Source organism: Brachyhypopomus gauderio, chromosome 15, assembly GCF_052324685.1.
Source record: "Brachyhypopomus gauderio isolate BG-103 chromosome 15, BGAUD_0.2, whole genome shotgun sequence".
NCBI classification, from domain to species: domain Eukaryota; kingdom Metazoa; phylum Chordata; class Actinopteri; order Gymnotiformes; family Hypopomidae; genus Brachyhypopomus; species Brachyhypopomus gauderio.
Genome location: NC_135225.1, coordinates 7,379,834 through 7,387,333, shown reverse-complemented (window position 1 = coordinate 7,387,333; position 7,500 = coordinate 7,379,834). Strand labels below are relative to the sequence as shown.

Below are 7,500 nucleotides of genomic sequence, written 5' to 3'. Positions count from 1 at the left end.
GTGCACCGTCCCTGTCAGAGAGAGACATTATTTGCCTGCTTTCCCCCCTATTTACTGTTTCGCAGGGCCCATTGTCCCGCAACAATCTCTTTGTGTTGGCATTAATTGCAGAGGAGAGCGCGGGCTGTGTTGATGTCTTGGCCTGTTTTAGACACGCCGCTCCTCCACGTCCTTCTTCTTCTCTCTCTCTCTCTCTCTCTCTCTCTCTCTCTCTCTCTCTCTCATTTTTTCTTTCCCTGGAGCTGAAGTGTGTTCACACTCGACACGCCACAGCCAGAGAACAAGCTGTGATTTTCAGCAGTAATCTACACAGCCACTTACTCTGGTGCGCGTGCACACACACACAGTACAAAGACAGAAGAAAATGTTTTCTGCTGCTAGATAATAAAGAGTGACTGATGCGGATGTTACTGTACTGTAATCTACTGCAATATACTACAGAGATTATGTTTTCACATGAAAATGACACATTTCCATAGTGTGTGTGTGTGTGTGTGTGTGTGTGTGTGCGTGCGTGCGTGCGTGTGTGTGTGTGTGTGTGTGGACTAGAAGCATACGGTAGTCTTGGTGCTCTCATGGTGTCTGGACTTGGTCTCCGAGAGCTTCTCCTCTCTCTGATGTAGCATGTGGAGCTGTACAGAGGACAAACAAACACACACACACACACACACACACACACACACACACACACACACACACACACACTGCTACTTTAAGAGAAATATCTACTTGAGAGGTGCACAGTGAAGGAATGCTCTCTGATACTGTTAAATGAATATGGAACATGACTGAGCACAATCTTTCAAAAGCCTTCCAGTAAACTCACTGCAATGAGTCATAATGAAGAGTCCTTTCATCCCTATATCATTGGGGTCCTCTCGCAGTGAACACCACGCTTAACACATCATCTATCAGCTCTGCCAGACTTACCTTCACACATACTTGCTCCTGTGTGCGTGTATGTGTGTGTATATGCATGGACGTGTATATATGTGTGTGTGTGTGTGTGTGTGTGTGTGTGTGTGTGTGTGTGTGTGTGTGTGTGTGTGTTTGATCTCTGTTAGGCTACAGTGGGCTATAATGAGGCCCTTTGGTGGCTGTAAAGATTGGAGAGTAGCTGAGCTGGGGAGTGGTACACATATAGCTCTATTTGTCTTACAAATATCACACTAACCACCAATTACAGCACCATAAACCTCCTGGCTACTTCCTCCATCCCTCCCCCCGGGGCCGGACCCACAGGCTCGCCGCCGCGCTCCTCTCCCTCTGTAGTGTGCTGCGTGCCGGTGAGGCGCTGTGGTCGTTGATGCGGGGAGCATAGTCAATGAGGCCGGTAATGAGGTCTTTCTTAAAGAGTAGTGGGGTTGTTGGATTAATGTTGGCACAGAGAAGGCAAGGAGGGGCCACCGCTGGCATCGTTACTCCGCGCTTCACTGCTGCCCTCTGGGCAAGGGTGAAGCCGTCATCAGGAGAAGGACGGTGCCTCACTGCAGACACACACACGCACGGTCCCAAAAACAACGGCTTCTTCTAATTCGATGCGATTCGAATTCTTACGTGTGCGAAGAGAAAATTACGTGTGCGGAGAGAAAAAAAAAACGATTAAATAACTAGAAATTTGAATAACTTCAGCACAATGGCGTCACGACTGTACAGCTCAGGGATTCACGTGTTTTCTTGACTTTTGCCCTAAGCTTTACCCATCTGAGAAGCCACATTTGGGTCTCATAACATTACAAAATACTCAGCAGTGCCTGAAAATGGGCCGGTTTAAAATATTATAACATAAGGAAGCAATCATTCTAATACATGGTTCCCTTTTCTGCTGAAAATAGAGCACTGATAGACCGAGCCTGCCAATAAACATGAGCTTATTATTAGCTAGCAAGAGAGTCATCAGTGGATTTAACAGCTTTTCCCCACTCATCTGCTGGAGGTGTGGACGGTAGCCCACTCTGTGAGCCCAGGCCAAGACTCCCGCTCTGGGGCCGCAGATCCAGCCGGCCGGCCGGCCTCTCCAGCACGGCCTCCAGCCTCGGCATTAATGGCTCAGCCTCAGCTGCTGGAAATGTTATTCTAATTAACAGGGGATTAAGTCATCATCTCCTTGTGTAATACAGTCTGGATGGGAATTTCAATATGGAACAGCAGCGCGCACGCACGCACTCACGCACGCATGCAAGTACGCGCGTGCACACACACAAACACACACACACATGCGAACACACACACACACACACACACACACAAAAAGGCATTTAGTGTCTCAGTAAATTACTCTTGACCCCCAGGACGGCAGTCTATCGGCACGTCAATTGCCTGCCAATTAAAACAGCCCAGTCTTGCCAAAACTTTCCTGGGATGGACTGGGTTTTCAGCCGTGGTGCACATTTCATGGGACCGGGGAAGAGAGAGAGTGCCTGGCTGGCTGTTGACACGAGTCTGGTGGGAATTTTGTCAAGTTTGGAAAATGAGCATATGAAACGCTTTTCTCGAGCTATCGCGGGCCATAGCTGAGCTGACTGCCTCACAAACAGCTTCTCTGAAGTGCAGATCTTTGATAAGTGACCATATGTGGAGCATCACGGGCATGGGGCGCCGAACGGCAAACAGTAACCCGGGAGCCGACTTCTGAGGAGCTGGACACATATCTGCTGCACTAACAAGCCCAACAGGCCTGGCCTTTCATTGTTTTGATGTGCTCCCTTTTAAAAATGCATCAGTCACGTTTTGACATTTGACTAAGATTTATGGACTTAAAGAACGCGCAGCGCAGAAGAGTGTTGAGAGTGTTGAGAGTGAGCAGACAGGGTCAGTGCGCACCCTCCGACGGCACAGTACAGCTCCAGAAACTGGCAGAGGGAGCGATCTTGTAAAAGGATTTGGACCAACCCAAAAGGAACAGGCATGGCTCTTAGCATGGCCAACCATGATGCAACCTGACGCAATTTATGTCCACATAAACAAATTGTGTCAACAGAAACTCACAAATCGTCTTCGTGTCAGCTGAGCCAGGGTGAAACATTGCACAGAGATTTTCCAATGCTTTAATCAGTCCAGTAATTAATGGCCACTCTGAATAATCTGTCCTGAAGATCCATTTGAGGGTACATTAATTATTTTATGTCATGATGTTGGTATCAGCAAGCTTAATCAAGGCAAAACCGGTGCCGGAAAAGATTTCACCAAACTGACCAGTGGATTTTCCTTTTTGGCTAAAATACACACAAAATATACTCCCATTAATTCCACTGTGGGAGACAGAGGAGAGAGGAGAGAGGAGAGACAGACATTCACGAGGCCCCTCTGTGTTAAAGCGTTGTTTTCTGCTCAGCTAAGCAGCGTTGAATTGATATGCTCACAATGAAGTGCAATGACAATTAAATTGTAACTGACCTGCATGTAACCATCATTATGGCTTGTATCTTTACAGCCATCCCTGTTATTTAATCACACAGCATGTGGGCTTTTTTATTAGGCAGTAATGCTGAAGACCACATCCGCCTGCCTATAAACACTTGACTAGGAATATCCATCAGTGATGCCTCCATTCCTCCATTCCAACGTTTTTCCTCGGAGGTAGCCGCTACAGCTAATCTGAGGCACTGATTCAATATACATTTAGGGATGGAACATTTGGATTCTCAGTAATATCGACTCACCAGAAATCGTGTTCTTATGAATGGGGCATGTGTGTATCAAACATTAAGATGCTAAATCAAAGACTCTCTGGAATTCATATTACAATATACACTCAGATGCATTCCACATGTCTTAGAACTGTTGGACCTTAAAACAAAATCCCCTGAAAATGAATCAGGTTCCATCTTTTCTCCCCTCCGTTTCACTATCTGATTCTCTCTTTCACGCACACACACACAAGCCTGGCTCACACAAACACATGTACACACATGTACACCCTAACGTCACACTAGCAAACATCACAACCTTTCCAGAGTGACCGCCACATTTTCATTTGCATAACAATTTCCACGTGTTTTTTCTGGTTAGATGGGATTCACAGCGTGGCGTCTGTTCTGGGAGTGTGAGGTCAGCACTGTGTATATGTGCTGGAGGAAGAGAAGGAACCTCACTCTTACCTGTCTACCCTCACACACACGAGATATAACCTCTCTTACATCTCTCACAAAAAGAACAATTTATCACCAAAATAAAACAGATTTCTGCTATTATTATTATTATTATTATTAGTAGTAGTAGTAGTAGTAGTAGTAGTAGTAGCAGTAGTTGTAGTAGTAGTAGTTGTAGTAGTAGTAGTAGTTGTAGTAGTAGTAGTAGTATTAGTAGTATTAGTAGTAGCAGTACTTGTAGTAGTAGTAGTAGTTGTAGTAGTAGTAGTAGTAGTAGCAGTAGTTGTAGTAGTAGTAGTAGCAGTAGTTGTAGTAGTAGTACTAGTAGTAGTAGTAGCAGTAGTTGTAGTAGTAGTAGTAGTAGTAGTAGTAGTACTAGTAGTAGTAGTAGTAGTATTAGTAGTAGTAGTACTATAAGTAGTAGTAGTAGTAGTAGTAGTAGCAGTACTTGTAGCATTAGTAGTAGTTGTAGTAGTAGTAGTAGTAGTAGCAGTAGTTGTAGTAGTAGTAGTAGCAGTAGTTGTAGTAGTAGTAGTAGTAGTAGCAGTAGTTGTAGTAGTAGTACTAGTAGTAGTAGTAGTAGTAGTAGTAGTAGTAGTAGTAGTAGTAGTAGTAGTAGCAGTAGTTGTGGTAGTAGTAGTAGCAGTAGTTGTAGTAGTAGTAGTAGTAGCAGTAGTTGTAGTAGTAGTACTAGTAGTAGTAGTAGTAGTAGTAGCAGTAGTTGTAGTAGTAGTACTAGTAGTAGTAGTAGTAGTAGTAGTAGTAGTAGTAGTAGTAGCAGTAGTTGTGGTAGTAGTAGTAGCAGTAGTTGTAGTAGTAGTAGTAGTAGCAGTAGTTGTAGTAGTAGTACTAGTAGTAGTAGTAGTAGTAGCAGTAGTTGTAGTAGTAGTAGTAGTAGCACGGTGTTATTTTCTTATTGTTGTGGTTGAATTTCTCTTTTTCTTTCTCTCTGTGACAATTTCCTGAATGCTTATACCTCTTAAGCATAAATAATGTGACAAGCATATTAAGAGAGCAGGTGACAGGAAAAGCTCGCTCTCTCACACACACTCATACCCCCCAGATCCAGACATTACAAATGCACACACAGACGCCTCCTCACACGTTTTCAAGAAAATAAAAATGACTGCATAAATATCAAGTTTCACATACAGCTTTGTTTCCTAGAGCCTAACGGTTCATATATCAGTCTTGAGCAGCGAACAAACGTCTGAGATGGAAGTGGCCAAACTCATTAGGGTGTTTTGGTAAACTTGGTGTAAACAATATCACACAGATGTAAGATCATTACAGCTAAAGTTATAATTGTCTTTGAAGTTATTGCAAACTTGCACCAGATCTAGAAGCACTCTCTTCATTCAGGCCCATGTGTTTCATCACAACCTTTCTGCGCTCTTTCCAAAGACATGCACGCGAAGCACTTAGTCGCTTCTGTCGGCTGCCTGCACATGTAAAGGGCCTGACAGGTACAGAGAACTGCATCTTTGGAGAGAAGTTTCCTCAACTCAAATGAGTCAAGGTATCTTTTTTTTTTTCTTTTTCAGTCAATTTAATGTAATGGCATCTATCAGGGAGGAGAGATATAATAAAGTGTTATTAAACAAACTCCTTTCGTCACTTTTAAAAATGCGTTGCTTGGCAGAAACTTGTCTCATCAAACAACTGCATGCACCATTCATGCCGTGCCTATACAGTACACAACATATCTGTCTTACTGTTATCTGGCATGGTGAGACCAGGGATGAGGGATATAGGACAGGAATATACTGTAGACCTTAGGTGTGTAGGTATGTAGGTATTTATTATTTATTCATTTATTAGAACATTTGTCTAGCAAAAATGTTTTTGTGGCCTTTGGAAGGACCTCCATCTAATTCCTATAGCTGTGTTGTTCTGTTCCTTAGCCTGACATCATTCACGCTGGGAGCTGCTTCTCCACGTATGTTCTCCAGAGCCTTGGTAGAGCTATAGCTGATGTCATCGAGCTGAGTGAGCACATGGTATAGATATAGAAGAAGAAACCATAATGATGCCTTCTTGAGATGCAACTTAATACTCTGCCTCTGTGTGCAAACGGATATTGAGGAACTGACAGGTATTTTTACAAATGCATGCCTTTTATTAACTAAATTAGAGAAATGAACAAGGAATATATATATGATGCTATCTATATTATACAGTAAAACACAAAGGTTTTATCGATAATAAAGCAAGTAAATACGTTTGAATCAAGTTTGTTTTTATTTGTTTAATTTCATTTTGGTTTCTTAAACTGATTAGCTTGGTAATTTTGGATAAAATACATAATAAAATATAGATATACATATACATACATTTTAAGCAATAAAAATGGCAGAAAACCCAGAATCTAAGGCTCTAAATTCTAAGAATTTGTCATGACTCTTTTTTTAGCTCAGAAGTTTCCCCTGTTCCTCAGTTCCCTGTGTTGCCTGCCTACACCACCTCTCTCAACTCATGGCCTCCATCAGGGCTTCTGGCCCTTAACTAAACCGCCAGTCTGACTGGTGTGTGGCATACTAGTGTCTCCCAGGAGTCAGAATGTGGCATGGTGTGGTACAACCATCATCAGAACTTTGACCTGTGGATTTGAACCAATAATTGATCTGACTTGGATTGCATTTTTTCTCAAAAATTAATTTAGCAATAATCATTTTTGGATATTATGGCATCGTGTTTGGCTAATAACCCCCAAATTTCCATTTATTCATGCTCTCGTATTACACACAGTTACGCTCTCTGTATTGGTCGCTTGGCTAAAACTGTGAAGAAACTTCTATCCTGACAGAGTGCTAATACAAACTAATCGATCTGCACATCTCCTAAACTTCATCAGTTTCATGGTTACATAAATCTAACAATATTAAATGAAAACTTTTCCTCACTTGCGGAGTCCTTCGTGGTCTTATCCCTGCTCCACGTTTGGAGATCCTCCACCCTCACGCCCCATCACACAGCCTCAGCTCTTCTGGCCGCAGAGCGTTGGCAGTTCCCACGGTGAGTGGCAGTTTGCTGGTGTTTCACATCCACAGCCCCAAAACTTTGAAATCCTCTTCAGCAATCTCTCTGTGACGCTCTTCTGCAGCGTCCTGAAGATGGGAAAACATCATTCACCCATCATTATTCTGCCCTTTCTTCTAACTTCTATCTTCTAAGAGCTTTTCTCTTTCCCTTTTGTTTTGCTATCACACTGTGTAAAGTAACCCAAAGTGTAAGAAAGGCACCATACAAACTTGACTAATAAATAAATAAATGCATCTATAAATAAGGCTCATAGCTATTCTCCGAACTTTGTCCAGTGCAATCAGACATGTCTGTCTTGGGAAAATTTCACTTTCACTCGTGCCATTGTGCGGGGTTCCTCTATGCGTTTCTCCTCCCTAAAGACACA

General features: G+C 42.9%; 1 long non-coding RNA gene across 4 annotated transcripts in view; it reads right to left on the bottom strand.

The window, feature by feature from the left end:
• Window positions 1-7,500, bottom strand: part of LOC143475984 (uncharacterized) — an 81,771-nt gene that overhangs the window by 14,378 nt on the left and 59,893 nt on the right. For 2 of the 4 annotated variants that reach the window (XR_013121205.1, XR_013121203.1), the window contains exon 4: window positions 6,144-7,198. This is a non-coding gene — a long non-coding RNA (uncharacterized LOC143475984). Of the gene's footprint in view, window positions 1-557; window positions 633-6,143; window positions 7,199-7,500 lie in introns of those variants that run through there. The other 2 variants (XR_013121204.1, XR_013121206.1) reach the window with 2 other exon arrangements.